Source organism: Phyllostomus discolor, chromosome 3, assembly GCF_004126475.2.
Source record: "Phyllostomus discolor isolate MPI-MPIP mPhyDis1 chromosome 3, mPhyDis1.pri.v3, whole genome shotgun sequence".
Lineage (NCBI taxonomy): Eukaryota > Metazoa > Chordata > Mammalia > Chiroptera > Phyllostomidae > Phyllostomus > Phyllostomus discolor.
Window position 1 is genome coordinate 119,630,804 of NC_040905.2, and position 27,387 is coordinate 119,658,190.

General features: G+C 42.9%; 1 pseudogene; it reads right to left on the minus strand.

Moving 5' to 3' along the window:
- Nucleotides 1–17,749: 17,749 nt before the first annotated feature.
- Nucleotides 17,750–24,278, minus strand: LOC114505823 (annotated as a pseudogene).
- Nucleotides 24,279–27,387: the final 3,109 nt, after the last annotated feature.

The window sequence follows — 27,387 nt, forward strand, 5'->3', positions numbered from 1 at the left end:
GATCTGCACAGGTTGAAAGTGAAGAGCTGGAAACAAATTTTCCAAGCAAATGGACAGGAGAAAAAAGCCGGGGTAGCAATACTCATATCTGACAAAATAGACTTCCAAAGAAGATCCATAAAGAGAGACCCAGAAGGTCATTTCATGATACTCAAGGGAAGAATTCACCAAGAAGACATAAATATAGTAAATATATATGCACCCAACATAGAAGCACCTAAATACATAAAGAAAATCTTAGAGGACTTCAAGAAAGATATGGACAGCAACACAATTATTGTGGGGGATTTTAACACCCCTCTATCAAAAATGGACAGATCTTCCAAACAAAACATCAACAAAGATATTGTGGCATTGAACAATACCCTAGATGAACTGGGCTTTACTGATATTTACAGAACCCTCCATCCCAAAGAAGCTAAATACACATTTTTTTCAAATGTACATGGAACATTTTCAAAGATTGACCACATGATAGGACACAAAACAAGCCTCAACAATTTCAAAAAAATTGAAATCATACCAAGCAATTTCTCGGATCGCAAGGGACTGAAACTAGAAACCAACCACAAGGAAAAAAACCCAAAACACTCAAATTCATGGAGATTAAACAGCATGCCATTAAACAATGAATGGGTCAAGAATGATATTAGGGAAAAAATCAAATGGTTTTTGGAAACAAATGAAAATGAACTCACAACAACCCAAAACTTATGGGACACAGCCAAGGCAGTCCTGAGAGGGAAGATCATAGTGATACAGGCCCACCTAAAAAAGTTAGAAACATTTCAAACAAACAACCTAACCCTACGTCAACAAGAACTCGAGGAACAACAACAAAGACAGCCCAGAGCAAGCAGAAGGAAGGAAATAACCAAGATTAGAGCAGAATTAAATGACACAGAGACTAAAAGCACAATTCTAAAGATCAATGAATCCAAGAGTTGGTTCTTTGAAAAGATAAACAAAATCGACAAGCCTTTAAGCAGACTCATCAAGAAAAAAAGAGAGAAAACCCAAATAAACACAATCAAAAATGAAAGAGAAGAGATTACAACAGATACCACAGAAATACAAAGGATTGTAACAAATTACTACAAAGAGCTGTATGCCAAGAAATTTGAAAACCTAGATGAAATGGACAAATTTCTAGAAAAATATAACCTTCCAAAACTCAATAAAATGGAAGCAGAAAGCCTGAACAAACCAATAACAGCAAAAGAAATTGAAGCAGTAATCCAAAAACTCCCAACACACAAAAGCCCTGCACCAGATGGTTTCACAGGAGAATTCTACAAAGCATTTCAGGAAGAACTAACACCTATCCTTCACAGACTATTTCAAAAAATCCAAAAAGATGGAAGACTCCCAAACTCTTTCTATGAGGCCAGCATCATCCTAATCCCAAAACCAGATAAAGACACAACAAAGAAAGAAAACTACAGGCCAATATCACTGATGAACATTGACGCTAAAATCCTCAACAAGATACTGGCAAACCGCATCCAACAGTACATTAAGAAGATCATACACCATGGCCAAGTTGGATTCATTCCAGGTATGCAAGGATGGTACAATATATGCAAATCAGTAAATGTAATACATCACATAAACAAAAGCAAAGACAAAAACAACATGATCATATCAATAGATGCAGAAAAAGCATTTGATAAGGTACAGTACCCATTTATGATAAAAACACTCAGTAAAGTGGGAATAGAGGGAGCATTCCTCAACATAATAAAGGCCATATATGAGAAACCTACAGCAAACATTATACTCAATGGGCAAAAATTAAAATCTTTTCCACTAAGAATAGGAACAAGGCAAGGATGTCCACTTTCACCACTTCTATTCAATATAGTACTGGAAGTTCTAGCCACAGCAATCATACAAGAAAAAGAAATAAAAGGAATCCAAATGGGAAAGGAGGAAACAAAACTGTCACTGTTTGCAGATGACATGATAGTGTACATAGAAAATCCTATAGACTCCACCAAAAAACTGCTTGACCTAATAAATGAATTTGGTAAAACAGCGGGATACAAAGTCAATATCCAGAAATCAAAGGCATTTCTGTACACCAACAATGAAACAGCAGAAGCAGAAATCAAGAAAAAAATCCCATTTGAAATAGCAAAAAGGAAAATAAAATACCTAGGAATAAACCTAACCAAAGAGGTAAAAGACCTGTATTCAGAAAACTACATAACACTGAGGAGAGAAATCAAGGAAGACACAAACAAATGGAAACATATACCGTGTTCATAGATTGGAAGAATTAATATCATTAAAATGTCCATACTACCAAAAGCAATTTACACATTCAATGCAATACCTATTAAAGTACCAATGGCATATTTCACAGACATAGAACAAACACTTCAACAATTTATATGGAACCATAAACAACCCCGAATAGCTGCTGCAATTTTGAGAAAGAAGAGTAAAGTAGGAGGAATCACAATACCTGACACTAAACTATACTACAAGGCCACTGTAATCAAAACTGCCTGGTAGTGGCATAAAAACAGGCACATAGACCAATGGAACAGAACAGAGAGCCCAGAAATAAACCCAAGCCTCTATGGTCAATTAATATTTGACAAAGGAAGCAGCAACATAAAATGGAATAAAAATAGCCTCTTCAACAAATGGTGTTGGGAGAACTGGACAGCTACGTGCAAAAAAATGAAACTCGAGCACCAACTTACACCTTATACAACAATAGATTCAAGGTGGATAAAAGACTTAAATATAAAGCGTGACACCATTAAAGTCCTAGAAGAGAACGTAGGTAGGAAAATCTCAGATATTTCACGCAGAAACTTTTTTACTGACTTGTCTCCTAGAGCAAGGGACATAAAGGAAAGAATAAACAAATGGGACCTCATCAAATTAAAAGCTTTTGCACAGCTAGGAAAACAGTATCAAAATAAAAAGAGAACCAACTGTATGGGAAAACATATTTGCTAATGATACCTCAGACAAGGGTTTAATCTCCAAAATATATAAAGAACTTACATGACTCCACTCTAAGAAGACAAGTAACCCAATTAAAAAATGGGCAAAGGACTTGAACAGACACTTCTCCAAGGAGGACATACAGAAAATCCAAAGACACATGAAGCGATGCTCAATATCGCTAGCCATCAGAGAGATGCAGATTAAAACCACAATGAGATACCACTTCACACCAGTCAGAATGGCCATCATAAACAAAGCAACAAACAACAAGTGTTGGAGAGGCTGTGGAGAAAGGGGGTCCCTAGTGCACTGTTGGTGGGACTGTAGACTGGTACAACCATTATGGAAGGCAGTTTGGAACTTCCTCAGAAACTAAAAATGGATCTGCCTTTTGACCCAGCAATTCCATTGCTGGGACTCTATCCTAAGAACACTAAAACACCAATACAAAAGAACCTTTGCAGCCCGATGCTCATAGCAGCACAATTCACAATAGCTAGGTGCTGGAAGCAACCTAGATGTCCATCAGTAAATGAATGGATCAAAAAACTATGGTACATTTACACAATGGAATTCTATGCAGCAGAAAGAAAGAAGGAGCTCCTACCCTTTGCAACAGCATGGATGGAGCTGGAAAGCATTATGCTAAGTGAAACAAGCCAGGCAGTGAAAGACAAATACCACATGATATCACCTTTAACAGGAATCTAAACAACAAAACAAAAGAAAACAAAAAACTAGCGTAATATAACCAAAGACACTGAAATAGGGGATAGTCTGACAGTGGCCAGAGGGGAGAGAAGAGGGAATTTCAGGGGGGAATGGGTAGGGATTACAGGAACAAATTTGGAGGACACATGGAGAAAAACTAGGGGTGGGGGGTAATGGGGGGGAAGGGGGGAGGGTTGGGTGGAGGGGCTGGAACGGGAGTAGGGGGCAGAAAACTGTACTTGAACAATGATTGAAATAAAAAAAAAAGAAAAATACTCATTAGCCAATTGAAAAATAAAAACCTATGAATACCCAGAAAAAAAAAAGTTTAAACAGCACCAGGGTTATACTATCGTTCTTGCTTTGAGTTTCTCACTGTGGGAGGGTCAGGAACAACACAAAGCATGTGCAGAGAAGGGTGACTAGGATTATGGCGGCACAGGCCTATATGGCCAGCCCATGGCTCCAGCTCAGCAATATGTAAGACTGGAACCTTCTCAGGCCTGAAAGTATACTCAGCCTCTGTTTTTCACCTAATCTTATTTATTTTTTTTATTGTTTCTCTAGAGCAATCTGCAGTTATTATATTGCTCATATCTTCAGAGGAGTCAAGAGTACCTTTTTAATTAATGCTCACTCAAGAAAAGGCAGATTGGCAGGGGTGTAGGGGAGGGGAACTAGTAAGACTCTGATCCATGGCTCTGAAGCCTGGGGTGTTGTCTGACAGGTTAGGCAATGGTCATTGCTGGTGGCTCCCTTAGCTGTTGGTCATGATCCACCAGGAAGTTATTTGGGTCAAGGGGAGGGGTATGAACAGGGGGAGGCTGAAGACAGACACAGCCAGGAAGTCAGAGCTAAGCAAGAGGTCATGTGAAGGCCTGGGGGTTTCACCACGGACCTCTCCTGAGGGTCCTTCTTCTGGAGTCTGACAGATTTGTGTCTTCATTGTTTCTGAGCTCCGCCATGTATGAAAGCTAATTGACAAGGCAACTTCCCCCTTATATTTGCCAAGAATTCATCCTCAACTTTCCAAGAGCCTTTGCCTTGGAGGGCTGCATTTTCTGTCCTGACACATAAGAGACTGCATTTCCTTCTAAGGCTGCTTCGGAAGTGAGAATGGGAACACCTTTCTCAACACTGAACGGCAGATGTCCTAGGATTGGTGTTCATCTGTGTCCTCTAACTGGGTGATGCTGCAGGAATACATTTCAATTTTGTCATTAGATAGTCTGTGAGTTCTGCATGCCCAGGGACCCTTGTCTGGTTTATTAACCCTGCACATGGAATGCCCAGCACATTCAATAACTAAGTTCAATGTACAGTTTTAAATGTCATTCTCCTCTAATCTGTAATATGCTGCTTTCATTTACCATTTTTCTCGTGTCTGAATATATGTACTTTATTCTTTTTTTAAACATCTTCTTAGTATTCTGTTATATCCTACATCCTTAGTTTGTGTGTGTGTGTGTTTAAAGCACTTTATTAGCTTATGATTAACATACAAAAAGCTGTACATATTTAATAAATCTTTGTTGAATGAATAGGTTTCAGTATCCACTCTCTTTCATCCCAGCTCAATACCCTTTGGCAAATTGCTTAACCTTTCTGAGCCTCAATGTCCACATCTGTAAAGTGGAGCTATCAGTAATTAGTCTGTAGGTTTTTTGGAGGAGTCAGATGTGATGTTGAATTTAAAAGGACCTAGAGACAAATCAGGTACTTCATAAATCATTGCTTTCCTCCTTCTGAGAAAGTGATATTGTCCTCCTCCTCTACCTGCCCTGAAGCCTGTGCTTCTGGTATTCCTTCCTCAGCCAAGGCTGGTGTTGCTTCTGAGACTGAAGCTACACTGTTGAGGACCATGTCTTCTGACAAGGAACAGGAGCAGACTCGAGACTTCTCAAAGAGGTGAAGGGAGGTGTGGTAGACAATGTGGCATTCCATGGAGACATGGACAGCAGGGCCGCTGAACTCTGGGAGACCCTCTAGGGCTGGGTCAGCAGATGGTGGCCTTTCCAGAGTGTTTACCATGGGAGGCTGAGAACCTTTCAGCACTGCTGGCCCTATCAGGACCTTTCCAACTTTGTGCCACTTTCTTTAAAACATATATTTATTAACAAAATGAATATTTTAATATAAAATAATATAACAGTTCATTAAGCAGGACATTAAACAAATGTTCCTCTTGCTTGTCAGGGGTGAATGATAGTTAATATTTTGGTACATTTAACATTAAGTGTTCTTTTATGAGTATATCTATACTTAATATATATTTTAGGTGTACAGTTTTAAATGTCATTCTCCTCTAATCTGTAATATGCTGCTTTCATTTACCATTTTCTCATGTCTGAATAAATGTACTTTATTCTTTTTTAAACATCTTCATAGTATTCTGTTATATCCTACATCCTTAGTTTTTTTTTGTGTGTGTGTGTTTAAATCACTTTATTAGCTTATGATTAACATACAAAAAGCTGTACATATTTAATATACAACTTGATGAACTTGGAATAGATATACACCTGTGAAACCATCAAGGCTATAAACTTTTCCATTATCTTTGGAAGTTTCCTCCTGCCCTTTAATTTTTTTCTTTCTGTGTATTTATGATAAGAACACTTAACCTAAGATTTACCTTCTTAGCAAATTTTTAACTGTAAAATAGGATATTTTTTTTAAAAGATTTTGTTTATTTTTAGAGAGGGAAGGGAGGGAGAGAGAGAGAGAGAGAAACATCAATGTGCAGTTGCTGGGGGTTCTGGCCTGCAACCCAGGAATGTACCCTGGCTGGGAATTGAACCTGGGACACTTTGGTTCCCAGCCTGCGCTCAATCCACTTAGCTACGCCAGCCAGGGCTGTAAAATAGGATATTGATACCTATAGGCCTTACGCTGCACAATAGATCTTCAGAACTTATCTATCTTGCCTAACTAAAACTTTGAACCCTTTAACTATTACCTCCACATTTCCTCCTCCACCCAGTTCCAGAAACAACTATCTATTCTTTGGTTTTATTCATTTGACTATTACAGATTAATCATAAAAGTGGCATCAGGAAGTATTTGCCCTTCTGTGTCTGGCTTATTTAATTTAGCATAACGTCCTTCAGCTCCATCCGTGTTGTTGTAAATGGCAGAACTGATTTCCCTTTGTAAAACTGAGTAATCTTCCATTGTACGTACGTAACACATTTTTCTTTGTTTATCCAGGCTTATTGAAATAACACATAATTGAAAAATATAATTATAACATATTAAAGTCCACAGTGTGATCACTCAATATATACATTGTGAAAAGATTCCCGTAATCAAGTTAATTATCACAACCATCATCTCACACAGTAACCAGTTTTGAATTCATGAGAATTCTTAGGATCTACTCTTAGCAAATTTTCAGTTAGCCCTTGCTGGTGTGACTCAGTTGGTTGGAGTGTTGCCCTGTAATCAAAGGGTTGCAGGGTTTTTTTTTTATGCCCTCTGTCTATTTCGTACCTATTATTTATGCTTTTTAAATGTTTTTAAATATATTTTATTGATTATGCTATCACAGTTGTCCCATTTCCCCCTTCACTCCCCTCTACCCTGCGTACCCTCTCCCACCCACATTCCCCTGCTTTAGTTCATGTACACGTCATAGGTTCTTTAGCTTCTACATTTCCCATACTATTCTTGCCCTCCCCCTGTCTATTTTCTACCTACCATCTATGCTACTTATTCTCTGCACCTTTTCCCCCTCTCTCCTCCACCCACTCCCCTGTTGATAACCCTCCATGTGATCTCCATTTCTGTGATTCTGTTCCTGTTCTAGTTGTTCGCATAGTTTATTTTGTTTTTGTTTTAGGTGTGGTTGTTAATAATTGTGTTTGCTGTCATTTTACTGTACATGGTTTTTATCTTCCTTTTCTTAGATAATCCCTTTAGCATTTCATAAAATAAGGGCTTGGCGATGATGAACTTCTTTAATTTGACCTTATCTGAGAAGCACTTATCTGCCTTTCTATTCTAAATGAAAGCTTTGCTGGATAGAGCAATCTTGGATGTAGGTCTTTGGCTTTCATGACTTGGAATACTTCTTCCCAGCCCCTTCTTGCCTGCAAGGTTTCTTTTGAGAAATCAGTTGATAGCCTTATGGGCACTCCTTTATAGAAAATGTCTGCTTTTTTCTTGTTGCTTTTAAGATTCTCTCCTTATTTTTAGTCTTGGCTAATGTAATTGTGATGTGTCTTGGTGTGTTCCTCTTGGGTCCAATTTCTTTGGGACTCTCTGAGCTTCCTGGACTTCCTGGAAATCTATTTCCTTAGCCAGATGGGGAAGTTTTCCTTTATTATTTATTCAAATAAGTTTTCCACTTGTTGCTCTTCCTTTTCTCCTTCTTGTATCCCACAATTTGGATGTTGGCATGCTTAAAGATGTCCTGGAGGATCCTAAGTCTCTCCTCACTTTTTTAAATTCTTGTTTCTTCATTCTTTTCTGATTGGATATTTCTTTCTTCCTTCTGGTCCACTCCATTGATTTGAGACCCAGTTTCCTTCCCATCACTATTGGTTCCCTGTACATTTTCCTTTATTTCACTTAGCATAGCCTTCATATTTTCATCTAATTTGCAACCAAATTCAACCAATTCTGTGAGCATCCTGATTACTAGTGTTTTGAACTGTGCATCTGATAGGTTGGCTACCTCTCCATCACTTAGTTCTATTTTTCTCTGGAGCTTTGATCTGTTCTTTTGTTTGGGCCATTTTTTTTTGTCTTGATGCATTTGTTACATAGTGAGGGGTGGAGGCTTAGGTGTTCACCCAGGTGGGGCAACCCACTTCACTGGGTTGTGATGCTGTATGTGGGGCAGGGATCCAAGAGGGAACCATGGCACTTGTTCTACTCTTTGATTTCAGTCACTTCCCCTGCTCCCCCCCAAGCAAATCGGGCCCTTCTTGTGGTGATTCCCATATGGGTGGGTTTGTGTATGTTCTGGGACCCTGTGGGTCTCTCCAATGAACTCTCCTGTGAGGCTGGGAGTTTCTCCCTGCACCTCAACCCCCACAGGTGTTTTCAGTCAGTGTTTGAGGCTTTATATCCCTAAGCTGGAGCCCTGGGTTGCATGGTCTGTCTTGCTCTCCAGTTTCACCTGGTTTATCTGTGAATGAATGGGGGACTGCCCAGCCTGGCAGCTGCCTTGCACACTGCACCCCTTCACAATCCGCTACCTCACTGTTTCTGCCTGCTGCTGCTTTGTGCGCCCAGGGTCTGCCAGCCGCCTTGCTGCTAGCCCTTTCTGTCCTGGCTCCCCGACTCTGCCCCTCCTTCTGGCCTGGATGAATGTGTCTACTTTAACTCCTTTGGTTGTTGGACTTCCATACAGTTCAATTTTCTGTCAGTACTAGTTGTTTTTTTTTTTTGTTTCTAAATTGTTGTCCTTATTTTGGTTGTGCGAGGAGGCACAGTGTGTCTACCTACACCTCCATCTTGGCCAGAAGTCTCAGGGTTGCAGGTTTGATTCCTGCTCAGGGCACATACCTAGGTTGCAGGTTGATTCCTGGTCTAGGTGCGTATTCAAAGCAACCAACTGGTGTTTCTCTCTCACATTGATATTTCTCTCTCTCCCCCTTCCTTTCTCTGTTCCACTCTTCAGACTCACTCCATCTGAGTTCCAGCACCGAGATAGCAGCTTGAAAGGTGCCAGTGGCATATAGGGAGGGACTGAAGTGGCTAGCATCAAGGCAAGAGCTGGGGGACAGATTTATCCCAGACAGAAAGGCAAGCAGAACCACAGAGCTGGCACGTAGGTGCCGTATCGGAAACTCCATCAACCTGGCTAACACTGTTTGCCTCACCCTGTCTACATCCTTAGTTTGATTGACTGATTGCCTTCTTGGTAATGGTTTGGGTTATTCCATTATTTTGCTGCTGATGAGCATCTTTTTCTATTTGGGATCCACATGCTTGTATTTCCTATACAAGATAGGGTTTTATCTCTTGAAAAATACTTGGATTCAGAAACAGCCATCAGATTTTCATAATTCTTGCAAGACTCTTTATTCAGCACTGAATGTTCCAGACCCCATGTTGGTTCCGTGGTTGGAGACAGTCTCAGGTTCATCAATACATCACTGTAATGGTGGATTTCATGTGATGGTGGTCTTCATGTGATGGTGGTCACAGGAAGTGGGTGAAATTCTGCTCTGGAGTGGGGGCAGGGAGTTTAGGGGAAGCTTTAAGGAGAACCTTTGATGTGAGCTTTGAGTAATTAGAAGTTGTACAGGTGAAAAAGCAACAGGAGGGTGTTTAAGCATACAAACTAAAGCTTAAAAGGCCAGTGAGGGTGAGAGAGCATGCCATGCTTCAGAAATGATGAGTCAAAGCTTGGTTTGAGACAGAGGAGCAGGTTCTGTGTGTGGAGGAAGGAGGATCCAGGCAGGAAGCTGCCAAAGGCTCTGGGATCAGGTTGCAGACTCCTCCCTGAGAAGTCAAAACTTGGAGAGAAGGAGATGAGAGAAATGTTAGCCCAGGCCCATGCTCCCCTCTTGTCTGGGGCTCCATAAACTTCAAGGGAAGGCTTACTACTTCAACTGCCTGCTTTTTAGTTTCCTTTTCTGTAAGGTAAGACTAAACATAAACCTTGCATCACAGAGATTTGTGGAGATCAAAAAGGGTATCAAGTGTAAAGTGCTTAGGACCATGCCTGCTCATTTAGTAAGTGCTCAGTAGAGGCTTATTGCTGGCAACAAGGTTTTCAGCTGGGACGACATGTTGGATGTAGAGGTGGACTGGGGTTGGGGAGTCAAAGATAAGGTACCAGTTAGGAGCCTAGATGGTGGTGATATGGAGAGATGATAGGGTGCTGGATGCTGTCTTGGCAGTGGGGCTGAGGGAGAGTTAGCCACTGGAATTCGGAACATACAATGCCTTTTGACCAAAGCATTGAAATCAGCATTCCTTCCATGTGACTCACTGACTACCAGCACTGAATTAGCTTGGGTAGTTTTGCTGAAATACAGATTCCCAGGCACCAGCTCAGTTGTAACAAGTCAGAATCTCTGGGGATGGGACCCAAAAGTTCAAAGTATGCTAAGTTTGCCAACCACTGACACAGAGTAAAATAAAAATGAGTTGGTGACTAAGAAATGTGGGTTAAAAATTTGTAATAACATTGAAAAAAAGGAGCTATTACCTGTATACCAATTGTTTTGGAGAAAATATCGAAACATGAGTCCGAAGGAGAAAATGAATAAGAAGGTGTTGGTGGCAAAGAGTTGGAAGCCATGGTTCTGAAGGAGGCTGTGTGTGTGTGTGTGTGTGTGCATGCGCATGTGTGTGCATTTAAGAGATTGCAAATCGATAATCCATTTCCCTTGGAGTTTACACAGCTGCCCACAGGGTGATTCCTGACTCAGGATACATGGGACCTGATCTCTGGGCTAGAGAACATGAATTTTCCAAATGGCTGTGCATCCTTATGCTTTCAGGAAATGCTTAGAGAGAGCTTGTTCTCTTTAGAGAAGTGAGGTCACACATTTATGTCCCCTCCATCCAGTTCCCCATGGTGTATGTGTCACATTATGAGCATTTTTTTACAGGGGAGGGTAGTGATTGAGACAGATCTTCTGAGGTCAGATGGGGTTACTGTTGTTTGAAAACCGAGTTTTCTGCCCACTGGACTCCGATTACCTTGAAGGCAGGGTCTTCTTGTGTTTTCTTATCACACCCTTGTATCCATCAGGGCAGGCTAGGTTGAGCTGCCATCACAAACCACCACAAACCCTCAGAAAGTTACAATGACAAAGGTTGATTTCTTGCTCACACTGTGTGCGCCTCAGGGTCAAGCTGGGTCTTGGCTCCATGTTCTTGTCACTCTGGCATCCAGGCCAACTCATGGAGCTTTAAGCCACAAGCCACTTCTTCTCACATCCCATTGGACAAAGGAAGTCACATGGCCCCATTTAAGTTAAAAATGTTGGGGAAGTTCAATGTGCTTTGTCCTTTGAAGGAGAAAACCAGAAATATTGGTTAATGGCCTGAATAACTTCCACCCCACTCTAATAAGCTAATTAGGGCTTGGTGTTGTGTTGTCAGGTGAATGAAATGGGCTCACCATGAATCCAGAGCTGATAAAAACAAGGAGCTTAAGGAGGGTGCATGGGCCTGGGGGGCTCCAGAGCAAATCCTGTTGATGTCTGGGTATCAAGGTTCCATATTTGAAATACATAACACATGGGCCCTTTAACTTTAAGTTTTTGTTTTCATCTATAAGCTAGGCAGCTAGTTACTGAGTTGGCATTTCTATCTCCCAGGTTTGAATGCTGAATGTTCTTCAAGGTCTTCCAGGGAAGTGCTTGGTGCCTGAAGCCAACCACTTGGGCGGTTTGCCCAAACACATGCCAGTGAAGTTGATAATGGAAATTCTAGATGTGCACAGATGAAAAATGTGAGCAGGGAATGGAGTCAGCCTTCATGCCCAGCTGTTCCCACCACAAAGTGAATCCCAGACCAGCAGAGCTATGAGGAGGATGGGCCTGGGTTCCAATGGCCTGGGTTCAGATCTCATCTTTGGCACTTGCTCTACGGCCTCAGTGAGTGACTTATCCTCTTTGTCCTTGGTTTCCTTTCCAGAGGGTGTCAGTGATAGCATCCTGCCTGTCACAGTGAGCTCGATGGTGAATGCTATCTGTAATCCTGAATATTATGATTTGCTTCTCTGCACTAAAATGCCCAGTACTCATAGCCTTAGGTTTTCAACATATAACATGGAAATACTGTTGAGGCCTCATGGGATGGTCATGAGATGTCATTGGGATTAAAGAAGGTAGAATGCGTTAAACAACACTGACTCTTGATTAGTAACTGATTACCAGGCATTTTCCCTGGCCCCTCAATTCATCAACTTTGTGACCTCAGATATGTTGCTTTATCAGTCGGTGCCTCAGTTTCCCCACCTGTAAAGCAAACATTGATTTGTTTATAGTCACATGCAGGGATTCTGAACCTCTGTTTTCACATGTGTGACAGCCCCTATGCCAGTGTTTCTGACCACTGGAGAGAAATTATGAGGGAATATTTTCTGAAGAGTCAGCGATGCCAGCACCCGAACATGGCTAAGGTCTGAAAGCTGGTCCACAACTTCATCTCTGCATCACTCAGCCCTTTTCACCTTCACCCAGGAGCCAGTCCATCATGATGCCTCCCTGTCTCCCCACTCCCTTCCTCTAAACTCTTTGTATCATAGACAGAGTGAGCTTTCTAAGTAATATGCATGCCTGACCAGGTCACTGCCCAGCTCAAATCTCTCCAATGGCTGCTGGCCTCAGGGTAAGAGCTAAGCTGTGCAGCATGATGCACAAATACCTTCACAGTCTGGCCCCCATAATGTTACAGAACAGAGTGGGGGGCCTGAATGATTTAAAAGACCCCCTCTTTTTCTCCAGGGATTCCTCCCCACCCACGGGGTTTGTTTTGCCTGTCACCTGAGGAAAGATATCTCTTAATACCAGAGATCAGTGAAAAGGAAAGGAACTTATTATTTATTTGAAATAACACAAAATAAAGTTCCCCACAAATGCACACAGTCCTCATGACACCCTCCATGTGGCAAAAGGGAGCACTTCCAAAGCTTCATGGTTCTGACTCTCACCCAGGCAGCATGGTCCCAACCAAGACACCAAAGCTGTGTGGTCCTAAACGTATGTGTGGTCCCCAAAAGAGAGACACCCAATGGCTGCCATGCCTCTGTTTAAATCCCAGCACCAATCTTCCTCTGCAGCCCCATTTCTGGCTCCTCTCACAATTGGCCACAGCTGCCAGCATTCTGGGCAGATGTGGCCCTGTGGTGTGGAGCCAATTATCTCTAAGCTCTTCTAGACCCTATTACAAATCCCTATTTGGGGCTCCCCTCTTGGCTACACCCTGTTAAATAGGAGCTTCATAGAATACTCCATTCAAGATGCACTGCTCCTGCTAGGCTGCACTTTGTAATTCTAGCTAGGTTCTCCAAAGAAACAGAACCAATAGGGGATCTATATTTGTATCTGTATCAGTGTCTGTGTCTACATCTATATCTATCTGTTATGAGAAATTGGTTCACATGATTATGAAGGCCAAGAAATCCAATGTTATGCTTGCTGTCTGCAAGCTGGAGACCCAGGAAACCTGGTGGTGTAATTAAGCCCAAGTCTGAAGACCTGAGAACCAGGAGAGCTGGTGGTGTAAAGCCCAGTCTGAGAGCAGAAGATGAGATGCCCCAGGATAACAGTGAGACAGGAAAAAAGGGGCAAATTCCTCATTCCTCCTCTTTTTGTTACATTCAACTTTCAGTGGATTGGATGATGCCCATCTACATGGAGAGGGCCATCTAATCTCCTGAGTTGCCTGATTCAAATGCCAATGTAAGCCAGACACACCCTCATAGACACACATAGAAGTAATGTTTAATCTGGGTACACTGTGGCCAGTTGAGGTTACACATAAAATTGACCATACCTTTTTTGCCTCTGCTTCTGCACAGGCTGTTCTCTCTGCCAGGAACTCACTTCCTAGATGTGCCCTCATGACTAATTCCTATGCATATTTAAGGATCTAATTTGGTGTCACTGTTGTAGGAATTCCTTCCTGGATCTGCCATTCCTCCCCCTGTGCCCTCTCCCTGTCCAGCCCTCTGGCCCAGCTGGTTGGGAGTGCCTCCTCAGGCTCTATGTATATTACTCTGTCTCCCTACCTCCACCTCACTTGACTGGGAGCTTCTAAAGGGCAAGATAATAAACACACTTATAAGTGCCCCTAGGTGTTGCTGGACGTTGTTCTAATAATGTGTTTAATACTCATAACCACCTTCTGATACAGTTGATATTTTTACCCCCATTTTATACAGGAGTAATTAGCACAGAATAGTTAGGTAATGTGCCCATAGTCACACAGCTAGTTAGTACCACAGGAAGCACTCTGACAAGGTTGTCTTGGAGTAGAAAATTGGCATTTATTGAAATGTGGTAAAAAGATCAAAAAAGAGAAACACCAGCCTTGAGCAAGGGGACAGAACCCAATTCTAGGGCAGAACTAATCCCTTAAATATAATTAAGAACACTCAGATGTTTGTGCTTTCATAAGAAATTAGGGAAAGGGAAAGGGGAGTGAGGCATAAGAAAAATTGGACCATCTACCCTTGGCTGGCAGGGTTGGAGCTGGGGTGGGAACTTCTTGGTTTGGAGAGAAAGCTGTGCAATGTGAATATGTAATGCATATGCTATATGTATTTTAGTCAAATCAATAAGGGAGCAAAAAAGAACATCATGCTGATTACCCCCTGCTATGGAATACCATTCCATGGTGCCCTGGGTTTTGCATTTCTTTGTTTGGAGACAGGTAGCTCCTTCGTGCTGGCGGTGATATCAATGGGCACTTGCGGGCTCGAGCTGGAGATTTGGGGTTATCACAGTGTAGGGATGGGGTAAGATATCTTTCCCTCTCCTGGCCTTTTAAACTAGTTTTGAAGTCCTAGTAGAGAGGCAGGGGAAGGTGGTAAAGAACTTTGTTAATGTACAACTTTGTGAAGCTGTGGGCCCAACCAGGTCTTCTTGAGAATATAGATGACCAAGAACAAGAGATAGGAAGAGGACCATTCTCTTTCCACTGTCCTTGCAAGGTGGCTTCAGTGCCTGAAGGCTTAAGGTGACCACCAGTGGTCATGGCTATGCCTAGAAGAGGGCCTGTCAAAATAGTATGAGTATAGCAAAGGCTGTTCTTGGCTTAGGGCCTTTTTGAGAGCTGTTGGGCAGATGACTCCTTTCTAGAAAACTGGAGAACATGACAGGCTTGAACTGGTATCACTACCATGCTGACAGCTTATTAAATCACAAGAACAAACTTCCAGAAGACCTGCTTGTTCTTGGAGCACTGGATGGCTTGTGGCCATCTTTACATACATGTTGCTGCAAGTCATGGCCTGTCTTTGGAGAAAATAATGCCATGAGTGTGTGTGTGTATGTTTGTATGTGTGCGATGTGAAAAAATTGCTTTATTAAGAGCTGAATTTGGCACTCCTAATTTGGACCATTCCTGTAGAATCCTCCTTGACTATATTTAATGGTAGAGAATGATCTCCTCTCAATTTGTATATCCAGCTTCACTTGGATAAATTTATTTAACTTGTACAAACGTCATACATTTCAGGGAGTTTAGTAGGAACCTCCGACTGGTGAAGTGGCTGCTAAGGCTTAAACTATAAGATGTGGGTTGGGCTAATGGTATCACTGGTGAAATTGAAAGTTTTCCTCCTCCACCCCGGTGGCAGGAGCAGGGGTTCTTGATACATCAGGGCCACACAGAGCCTCCATGGGATGCTACAGGGTCAGGGGTTGCAGAATCTGGGTTCCAGGGCCTATTGGAGTCCTGCTTCATTTGTAGGTGGAGAGTAGGAGCAAGAATGATGTGTGGGCAAGTGACAGAAATTTTGGAGATTCTCAAGGATATTTGCAAAGGAGGAATCTGGATAAAGAGCAAACCCACTGCTAGACAACCGGGTAAGGGCTCAGGACACCAAGAGTCAGGGAAGCCTTGGTCCTCTATGTGGCACAACTGGCACATCCTGGCCAATTAAGGGAAAATTTGATTAGAAGAATCTCATGTTGGGCTGCATGTTCTCTTGGATTCCAACTACCATTATGGTGAACTGTGTGACAGGATTCATCCTGAATAGGCAAAGTGGGTCTGTGCCCTTGAGGTGGCAGTTTGAGGTCTGGTGACGTTTCCTCTCTGCTCCTTCAGCATCAACCTGCTCAGAAAAGAGGATTTGATTGGCTAAGGATGCCACCACATATCAGAAAATGCCCCTCCCTGGACAGAATTGTTTCTGTTTAGCTCACATTGCCTGTGCATGAGTCCTTGGTCCAGCTGGGAGGAGCCATGGTGGCTGGTCTCACTAGAAAGCATGTGATCTGGAAAGGAGCAAACTGATTGGATATGTTGAAAAAAGGTGGCTAGAAAAATGATAGGCAGTAATTACAGCTTTGTCTATGCCATGTTAGTTAATTTAAGTTTTGCACATAAATTCTATGTGTGGCATCATGGTGGATTTATTTCTGAAATCTGAATTGACCTGATTTCATCATATTCTTGCTCCTGAAATTAATGACTGGTAGGACACAAAGGCAACTATAAGACCACATGGTCTTGTGCAACAGGGTTATTAGCTGAATCTATTGATGATAAACACAGATGCAAATGAAACCTTTGGTCATGAGAAATTAGGATCATCTGGAGACAGCTGGAAACTACAGATTTCTGTATGTGTGCAAGATACGGCATAGTGTGAAACACTAAGGATCTGAGCAGTGAAGATAGCACCTCTGAGTTGAGGGCTGAGGATCACAACAACAGATCTGATCCTTCTATCTCCCCAGAAAACTTTTGTAGTTCCCTAAGCCCAACATCAGGCTAGCAGGTGCCCAAAGTCCCACATACTTAGTTCCTTTACTTTCTTCTTCTGGTCTCTTTACCCAAGCAGTTCAAAACCAGTGCATAAAATAGGTGCCATTAGGGTGACACAAGAGGCTAAAATTGGGAAGAGATTATAAAATGTTGTAATGGTAATAAAAAGTAAGGACACTTTTATTTTACTATTTTATTTTACTTTACTATTTTATTTTATTTATTTATTTTTTACTTTATTTATTTTAGCTGGGCTCCAGACCTTGTCTGTCCTGGTCCCATAAGGCCAAAATCGTCATGAGGTCTACACAGGCCAAGACAGATTCACCTCAGTGTTCTCTGTCTTCTGCTGGGAAAACATGTCCCAGCTACTGAGGGGAGATTTGGTCATGGTGACAACTTGATGATGTGGGAAGTGTCAGGGGCCAGAGGTTCAAATGCTTACAGGGCCCAGGCAGTTAAAGTAATGAACTGGGCCAGGTAGGGATGGAGACTTACTCGAGGGACACACCCCTAGGCTTTGCCCACTGGGGGCCATGTGGATATGCAGGTGTGATATAGCCAGATTTTAGAAAGCCAAATTCTGTGTGTGAAGTTTATCAATTTTTTTTCCAGCCAATGAAAAGGAAACTTTGTTGAGGACCCAGGATCACAGGGTTCAGGCAGAAGGCTGACCTACAGGGCGAGGAGGTAGGGGAGGGGCCTTATTTGATCTTCTTGGGGTGGAGATTGTTGGTGTGGCTGTACTTCTTTTTGTGGCAGTTGACAATGCAGGGGTGCAGGTGGGTGTAACACTTGTGGCAGATCACCTTGTCACAGTTGTATTTGTGGGGTGAGCTGGTGGAGGGAGAGCTCACTGATGCCACCCCATAGACAAAGCACCAAGCACAGGGTGGACTCTTTCTGAATGTTGTAGAGTGAAAAAGTACGACCATCTTCAAGCTGTTTGCCTGCAAAAATCAGACACTGCTGGACAGGTGGGATGCCCTCCTTGTCCTGGGTTTTGGCTTTGACATTCTCAGTGGTGTCACTGTGCTCAGCCTCGAGGGTGATGGTCTTGCCAGTCTAGGTCTCACAGAGACCTGCATCTCTCATCTGCTGGGGAGGCTGCTGTGTTGTCTCACTGAGAAGAAAGAGGATGGAGGAACTGGAAACCACTGGAACCAGAAACTGCCAAACCTGAAGTTTGCCAATTATTATTTTCTAAAAACATTGAACATACCAGACAGAAATACTTCTGTGGGCCAGATGTCGCTTGTGGTCCCCTGTCTCCATTATTGGATGTTTGAGTCTGTGCCGGCTCAGTGCTTGGTGCCCAATTAGCCTCCAACACCCTGAACTGTCTTCCTCTCTTCCTTACCCAGGAAGCCTCTGTACTATCAGGAAGGGAAATAGGATTAAGCCCAAGATTGGTAGAAGTTGCCTGTTTATTATCTTAATGGGTTAAGTCATCATTAAATTTTTCTGAGCTGGTGGCTTTTTGTGGAAGAAATACTAGGCAAGCTTGAACACCCTGAGAGCTCTGTTAATCTCAGGGTGTTTGAGCTTGGCTATAGCCCCATTAACACTCACTGCATATTTCCTGTGAAAAAGGGTTGGGGATGACCAGAGCCCACAGCACAGAAATATCTCTGTCACGCACCCAGCAGAGGGGAAATGTTGTGGGAGCACACTTGGGAAGGCATTGTTAAAATAGGGGGACCGGGAGCAGGAGGAAGAATCACTTGACCCTGGGAATCTTAAAACTTGATAATCATTATAACAGAGTCACCTGTACTTTGTCATCTAGAAATATCTATTACCTTGAACCTGGGGTTAGATGCCTGCTCCCCAGGGGAACTCTGGAAACAGAGATTTATTCGTGCAGCAATAATTGAAGAGTTCATTTGTTTCCAGTGTGGATCTTTCAACCACAATCAATTTCACTCCCTGTCATAAATAATGGAGGTCACCCAGGCAGCCAGGCAGGGTGGGAGTTGGCTGCTGCTGTTGACAGTGTTCAAATAGCATCAAAAGAGAGAGGGGTACATCCCTGTGACAGAGTTTGGAGGGGGCTTGAGCGGCAAATGTGTGTGTTTTAGCAGAATCTCCCCCACCCCTTAAATGGGAAAGACATTTAGACATTGCATTAACTATTAGGGGAGCAACAAGATTGCATCAGTGAACCCGGCACTTGGGCAGCATGGGGGTGTGGGGAGGTATAGAATGTGCTGTAGTTGTACCACGTCTCCTCCAGGCCCCTTAGGCTTCAGGCCTGTTTCTCAGGAAATCCCAGTAGCTGGAGGAATTAATAAGCATTCTGCTGTAATTGGCAGGGTTTCAGGGGTGCTCCAGGTTAGGTGCCCTGAGGCATTGTGGAGAAGGCTGTTTGAAGTTTGAATTGTATGAAAATAGAGAAGAAAGGATTAAAAAAATCAGTTCTGGCTGCTTTACAGAGGTTTTCATTGTGAATAAAATAAAATGTAGAAATTTTAAGACTTCCCATCTCTGGAATATACTGACTTAAATCTATCCCCTAACTTGGTCCTTTTCCCCTGGCTCATAGGGCTGCTGAATCTGTGGTCCCTCTTTACAGCTTCAGGGACTTTGCACATGCTGCTTCTTTTACCTCATGCCTCTTCCTTCTCTTCACTAGGCTCAGCCTTACTTGACTTATGGTTCACTTTAAATATAATTTCCTCAAGGACATCTTCCAGACCCAGTTGTATGTTCTCATGGCAACCTCTACCACTTTTTCCGCATGCTGGTCATAGTTGAAATCAAACAATCATTTGTATAATTGTTTGGTAAATATCCACTTCCTTCTCTAACCTGAAAACTTCTTGGGAAACAGGGACAATGTCAGTCTTGTTCAAATTGTACACCCAACATGCCAAGAGAAACTGAAGGATATATTGTTGGGTCTCTAGTTCTAATGTCTTCCTGTGTATTCTTGTGTATCCTGTGTTGAGTGGCTACCACTCAACAACCAATGTCTGGAAGCCAGCTGGGCTGGATATTGGGGTACATCCAGAAAGGGATTGCAAGTCAGCTGGTGGCAATACCATTAATCTAGGTGGTTGAGCCATTTCAAGCAGACAGATATTCAGACAGTGAGCAAGGGTCCAGGTCAGGTCAATGAAATATAAGGGCAGGTTTTGTAGTTCCGCTTGGGAGAAATTTCTTCCCTTTTAAGGGAGAAAACACAGGAAGAAATGACCCCATTTCTCTTCTACATTGTTCTCTCCATTTCCTCCAGTCTTTTCCTGCAATGAACTGGATGTGAAATTTAGAACTGCTGACACCATCTTGAGTCATGAGGAGGGCAGACAGCACAAAGCCCACACATACTGAGGATGGCAGGATGGATGATGGAAAACACTGGTTTTGATGGTATTGTTGAGCCTGGATCATATTACATCCTGGCTCACCCTCTTCTTCCACTAGACATACAGTCTCATGAGTTTATAAATTGTCTCATTGTTTAAGACATTTGAGTGATTACCTGCTGCTGAAGACATCTTAACCGATACAGTTATGCTCCCTCATCCCTGCTTTTCATTACTGGCCTCCTCCTCATTATCATATATTTCTCTGAGTGCTACTTTATGTTGGGTGGGTACAGAAATTTTCAAGACTGTACTTGGCTGCTGAGTGGAGAGTACTTTTTCTTTTTCTTTTTTTACAACAGATGCTTCATTTCTTTTGTTTTTTATTTAACTGTTGTTCAAGTACAGTTTTCTGACTTTTACCCCCATCCCAGCCAACCCCCCCGGCCGTCCCCATCTCTTTCCCATTTCCACCTCCCCATTAGTTTTTGTCCATGTGTCCTTTATACTTGTTCCTGTAAACCCTTGCCCTTTTCCCCTGAAATTTCCTCCCCTCTCCCCTCTGGTCAGCCTGTTCTCTATTTCCTGGTAGGGAATTCTTGATTTGCCTTCTCTTCTCCTTAACTCACTGTTAGAAAGAACAGACAAGCTATTGACAAATAGCATTTTCACAGAGCATTGCACCTCACAAAGGTCTCACACACCCTTGATCTCATTAGATCTTTACCACAACCTTGTTAAGATGATTTAAGATGTGACCCTTATCCATTTCAAACACATGGAAGGTGAAGTTTGGATGGAAGTGACTTGCCCAGTTCATCTAGGAAGTCATGAGAGCCAGACATTCAAACTCAGGTCTTGAGACTTCTGTTTGTACCCCTGATCACAGTGGTCTCTTTGGAGTGGACACTGGGGGTGATGCAAAATTTTCATTCATTCCTCTATTCCTTTCCAGTAGGGAGGGAGACCATGGAATTTGCAGTAATGGTTTAGAAGTACTGGCTTTCCCATAGTCCTTCCTACTCTTTAACAATCCCATTACCAGTAGGGCCTGCTTTGGAGCTCAGCCAGACAGAGCATATCTGGATGTGTCCATGCCAGAAGGCAAACTTAGGGGCCTGAATGTTCATCTTATTGGGTTGTAGAAATCTAGCTTCCTGGCCTCTGAACCCAACACAATGGGGTGGCTGGGACCTCACTAGGTGGAGTTCAGTGCTGCCATGAAAGTTTGCAGCATTCAAAGGTAGAGGGCTCATTAACCCATACCAACTGCAGATCTGAGAATAGCTCCAAGGGCGTGATAATGTGTCTGGTTGCCTCAGTGACTCTGGCTCCAAAGTGAAACCAGGACAGGACCCTGGTACCTGCTCAGCTCCCTACACTCTCCCAACTCAACTTTCCTCAAGCTCTATCTGTGTCCTAAGTGTCCCCACTAACCAAAGATAGCCTTACTATCTGTCTTACTGAGAAAATATAAAACACCAGATGCCAGGCATTTTCCCAGCTCAAGTCCTTCCTTGGACAATGTGTGTGAGATGTCTGAAGGACATCACCTTTGATGCTGTCATCATCAACATCATTGTCATCACCAAGGTCATCTCCAACAGCAGAATCAACAGCAACTACAATACAAGAACTGAGGTTTATAAAGCACTCTATGTGCTTGGTGCACTGCTAAGCACCTTTCACTCTATCTCATTGACTTCTCACAAGTGCCCCATGAAATCAGTGTTGATGTCATCCCCAATTTACAGAGGACAAAGTTGAGCATGGAACACTAAGTGGCCTGCTTGGAGCCACATACTCATTCATGCTGAAACCAGAATGGAGCCCAGGCACTTCCTGACCCTGAGTCTGAGTTTTATGCTGCTTCTTCAGAAGAAAACAGAAGTAGTCAGCAATTTATCAATCAACAGAATTAGATTCTATCCCTTCTGCAATTACATTTCATATCCCTAAAGCCCAGGATCAAGAATGGGAATGTGGAAGGAAATGAACTGGTTGTGCCAACTGGGACTGTCCTGAGGGTTAACTGAGATGTAACTGAGAATCAGGGAGGATTGGCCAAAATGGATGTTGGACAAGGCATTAATGAGGCACAGGGGTCCTCCTCTTACAGATAAAGGGAGGGACTTGGGTCAAGCTCATTGTCTCATAGACCTTGAGGCTCCCTACTTCTTCCTCCCAACAGGAGGAGCTGTGCCCAAACCCATTTTTCCATGGGCCTTTCCCAGAGAACTCCAGAATTCCAGATGCCAGCCTCTATTCCCTATTGTCAAGGCTGCTCTCACACTCACCCTATGACAAGGGAGAGTAATAATAGTGGGGTGGGAACAGACTTCCACAGAGGGTCCAGCTGAGCACTCTGGCCTTAGTACATGTTTGTCTAGGGACAACAAGAAGAATGGAGGATCTCGTCTCCTCTTACTGACCCTGGTTCTAAGTCTGCAATAAAGCCATCTGTATGACACTGTGACATTTCCCACAGATCCTGCACCTGACAGGTGGCAACCACAAAGGGACCCACCTTACTGACAGTGATGTGTCTCTGTGCCTGGAACATAGTGAGCCCTCAACTGTCAAGGTGTGCCAGTTGTCAAGGCATTGTCATGGTCATGATGGTCATCTCCACTGTGAATGTGGCCATCACCACACCTGCCCTTTCCTCTGCCTTTGCTTGGGGGTTCCTGAAGCCCAGAAAGGGGCAGGGGCACTTTAAGAAACTGGTCCTCATGCTTCAGTGCTGCATCAGAGAAATGTCAGGGGCTGAGTCTTCTCCCCAAAGTAACATGCCCTGTCAATCCGTCCTCAGCCCATAGACCTGCAAGACCGCTGACAGCAGCCCAAGAAGATTTATAATTGCCCTTTTTGTTTTGTAAACACAAAGCTTGCAGCTTATGGTCTGACAGCTAGAATAACTTTTTTCTTATTAGAAAAAAAAGACATTTGGCTCATAAAAAAGGTTTCCCTCAGTTCTCTCCAACAGATCCCAACCTCTCTTTGCCTCCTGCAAGGACTTGGGTTTTTTTTCCCCAGAAAGATAATAGCACCACTATCAGACAGACCCCAGTGGCCTTGGGCAAATGGCTATCGCTCTCTGGCCTCGTTTTTTTCTTCTATGAAATGGGAATGATAATAGACTAACCACAAAGAGACGTTCCAAAAATTCACTAGTGCAGTGCAGCAGAGTTATTGGGAGCCAGAGTTTGGACCCAGAGCTCTTGGGTTCAAATCCCAGCTCTGTTACTCACTAGCTATGCGATGCAGCTTCTCTGTGCCTCAATTTCCTGCTGTGTCAACAGTACTTACTGCAGTTTATTAGGGAGGTTGAACAAGTTAACATGTGTAAAGCACTTAGAGGAGTGCCTGGCACATAGTGAGGGCTATGCAGTGGGAGTCATTTAAATAAGTAGGTGCTGTGAGCTTAGCTCATGCCTGGCACATAGTGGGGAGGTATTATTAGTTTCTTCCAATCAAAGGTTACAAAAGGACTCCTCAAGGAGGACTTTGTTAGGATTTAATAATTTGGGGATTTCATATAAAATTCAGATTTCTGGCTTTTCTTGAGGAACCAGAGGATCAATGATATCACTGGAAGCACATTTCTGCATGACAATAGTTGGTGGGCTGAGCAGTGGCTCCTGACATTACTGTGAGGATCTATGGGCATTTGGATCCCCTGTCTCCCAGCCACAGACCCCTGGAGGTGTTCTTACTCTCAGATGCCACCATAGAAGCCCCCTTTTTTCTCCCAAGATGCTCGTCCAGTGTTAAGCTCAGGAAATTTATCATCTTTCCATGGAATGATGTTTTACCTTGACTAGGAGGTGGCCACTTTTTGTCACATAGGGCCTGCTGATTCCCCAAAGGACTATCCATTTTCAGAGTGAAAGGTTAAAAAAAATTCTCATGTTTCTGTTTGTGCCCAAATGTTAGCCATTTTAACTTCAGTCAGTCACCAGATGATCTGGGTCTGTACATGTGTACATGAGAATTTATATGCTCTTCAGTTTAAATGCAGGAATGATTATAAGTCTTAAGTACACATTGTTTAAATGTATATTTCCACATAAATTTCTCCTGTATGCACTCCAAATATCCACTCACCACTGCTCTACCTTTCTGATTTGCACCCTTTGTCTTGTTGAAAACTTTGGCCTGACCACAGAAAGTCTGTAAGCAAATGCCCAATAATATGAACCTACAGAAATAGTTTCCAAGACTTACCTCCTCCCTGAAGAAAGAAAAAAGGAGGGAGACTACCTTAGCAAAACAAGATCTGAGTAGTAGGCAGATACTGGGTCAGTCTTATAAAAACGTGAAAGAGCTGGATGGGTAGGAGCTGGGTAGGTAAGAGCTGGGTGAATGGTAATAGGGTGTGGAGTGTAGCAGACCGGGGCACACATATTCCATCTAGAAGAGGCAGCTGAGGCTGCTCCAGCCCATAATGACCAAGCAGGCATAGGGCCTAGGGACACCAGATAATTCAATTTAAAAAGAAAGATTGGAACTCTTGACTTTTATAAGTAATCTTCCAGATTTTGTTAAATATTGACAATTAACAAAAACTAAAAACAAACCACTTTGTGAACCAAGCAAAACACACAGGGGATTGATCTGGGCTCTGAGGTGCAGTCTTTGTGGTATGGAATATTAGTGATGTGCTTGGGACTTGGAGTAAGAAGACTGGACTCCTAATTTTCTTGCTTCCTAGCTGATTGGTCCCAATTGCCAGCATCACTTGAAACTCTGAACTCCAGGCTTTTTATCAGTGAAATGGAGACATGACAATTTGCCTAAGAGTTATTGTTAAGGATTAAATGAGAAAATTCTTGTGTAAAGCTTGGCACATTGCCAGCAAATAGTATACTAAAAGCCCAGACAATAGATGGGGATTGTTGGAGGCTTCCTATGTGAAAAGCATATACTTTTTTGCAGGTTATTGTTAAATCGCCTTTCACTATGATCACGGTTGTGGATTGTGTCCAATGAAAACATGGACATGATTTGATCTCAGTGATTTCCAGGTACTTTCCTGGTACTATCTCCTTTTAAAGTAGTTCCTCCAGGGCTGAGTACACTGGCCCCACAGGGTGTAGCTCCAGCTTCCCTTTCCTGCCACGACTCAGCAGAGAAATGCAAATATTGCTGTTCACTGTGCACTCAGTTTGGCTGCTAGTTGATTCAGGGAAGACCGAGTGGGGGGCAGTGTGGCATCATGGACTGAGACAAAGAGGCCCTGGGCAAGGGCTGCTGGTTGCAAGTCCTTCCTTGGCATGAAATGAGCAGTCAGCAGAAGGTATTTTATATACTGCCCTGAATCCCTGTGAATTAGCCTGCCATTAACTTGAAAAATATTAAGCTATAAACAGTTGGAATATTTAACAGTCTCTACAGAGGCCCACAGCGACAGGCGTAACGAGTGCAGGCTGTGTCAGTGAGCAATGGCAGTGGGGGTCACACAACAGGAAGGGAAAGGCAGACTATGGTACAGCAAAAAGTGCCAGGCTGAGGATGTGCACATACCAACATACCTCCACATGGGCACATGCACACACAAATACAAATGCTCACATACATGCATGCACATGTCCACATACATATATAAAACATTTATGTACAAGCACATACAAAGTCAGAAATGTGACTTGCCTAGGCAAAGACACACACATGCAAATTCATGTTCATAGGCACTCAGATACCCCCAGGTCATCCTTGGCTCATACACAGACCCAAGGGCACAATCACTTGTATGCATAAATGCATACACACACAAGCACAGAGCCATCTCCTAATGTTGAGTATTGTGATTTGGTTTGATCTGAGAGCAAAACCCATTTCCTGTCAATTTGCAGTAGAGCTTGCCAAATGATGATTTCACTTAGAGACTGCCAGCTTTGGTGACAGTTCCCTGAGATTTGGCATCAACAGAACAGTACCTTCGTAGAAGGTGCAAGTACTGGGGTTAAAAGAATATGAGCAATCGGTGGGCTTTTTGTTAGTCATTTAGCTGGTTTAGACTGTGACGGTTTTGCTTCCCTGGGTTTCTACTCAGTGGTGGAGCTCATGAACTTTCCATGGCTCCCTCTTGCATTAGATTCAGTCCACACTCATGAAGTTTGTACTCACATGTCTTCACTACTTGTTCTAGCCCATCTTAGCTACTCTTTATTATGCATGTTACTCTCCAGATATCCTGTGCAATTTTCTCTTTCTTTAAACACCCTGTTCTTTCATTTCTCATGTCTTTGCACATATACTGACATCTGCTTGACAAGCTCTTTTTCTCCTTTCTCATTTTTCAAAGCCCAGTAGAAATGTCAATTCTGGTAATACTTTTTGACTCACCAGGCAAAAATCCATTCATTTGTTATGAGCCTACTATGGGTTTATTCTATACTAGGGATTTAAAGATGGATGTGATATAATTCAGGCCCGTGGGGAATTCCCTGGAATTAGTCTGAGTGGCACTTTGGCCATTGTATTGGAAGTATTTGCATGTCTGTGTTCTTTCTAAACAATAAGCTTCTTGAGGTCTCAAGCTGTGCCTTTCATTTCCTTGCCCTCAGGGCCTCTCACAGTGCCTGACTCGAGTAGATTGGTAGGTTCTCCTCAAGCAGGAGAGGAATCTGTTATAATAAAATACAAATAATAGCAAACTGCTGCGAGCTGTAAGTGGACTCACTGGTGTTGAGCCTTGTAATGAGGGAGGAAGGAGGTGATCTCATGGACCTGATCTTGTGGAAGATTTTAAGTGCTATGCTGCAATGGCTCTGGTTGCTTAAACTAATGGAGAGCAGTTTGCAGAATGTTTACATTCCTGTGACCATCAGGCTTCAATAAACCAGGAACAGGTGTGGTGCCAGCCTGAGAGGCCACTGGGAGCAGGGATGGAGGAAAGTGGACTAAAAACTGCAGTGGTCAGGACCAGCGGGCCAGTTGGGTTAGATAGAAAAGGAGGGTTTGATGGGTCTGGGTCTCTGCTTGG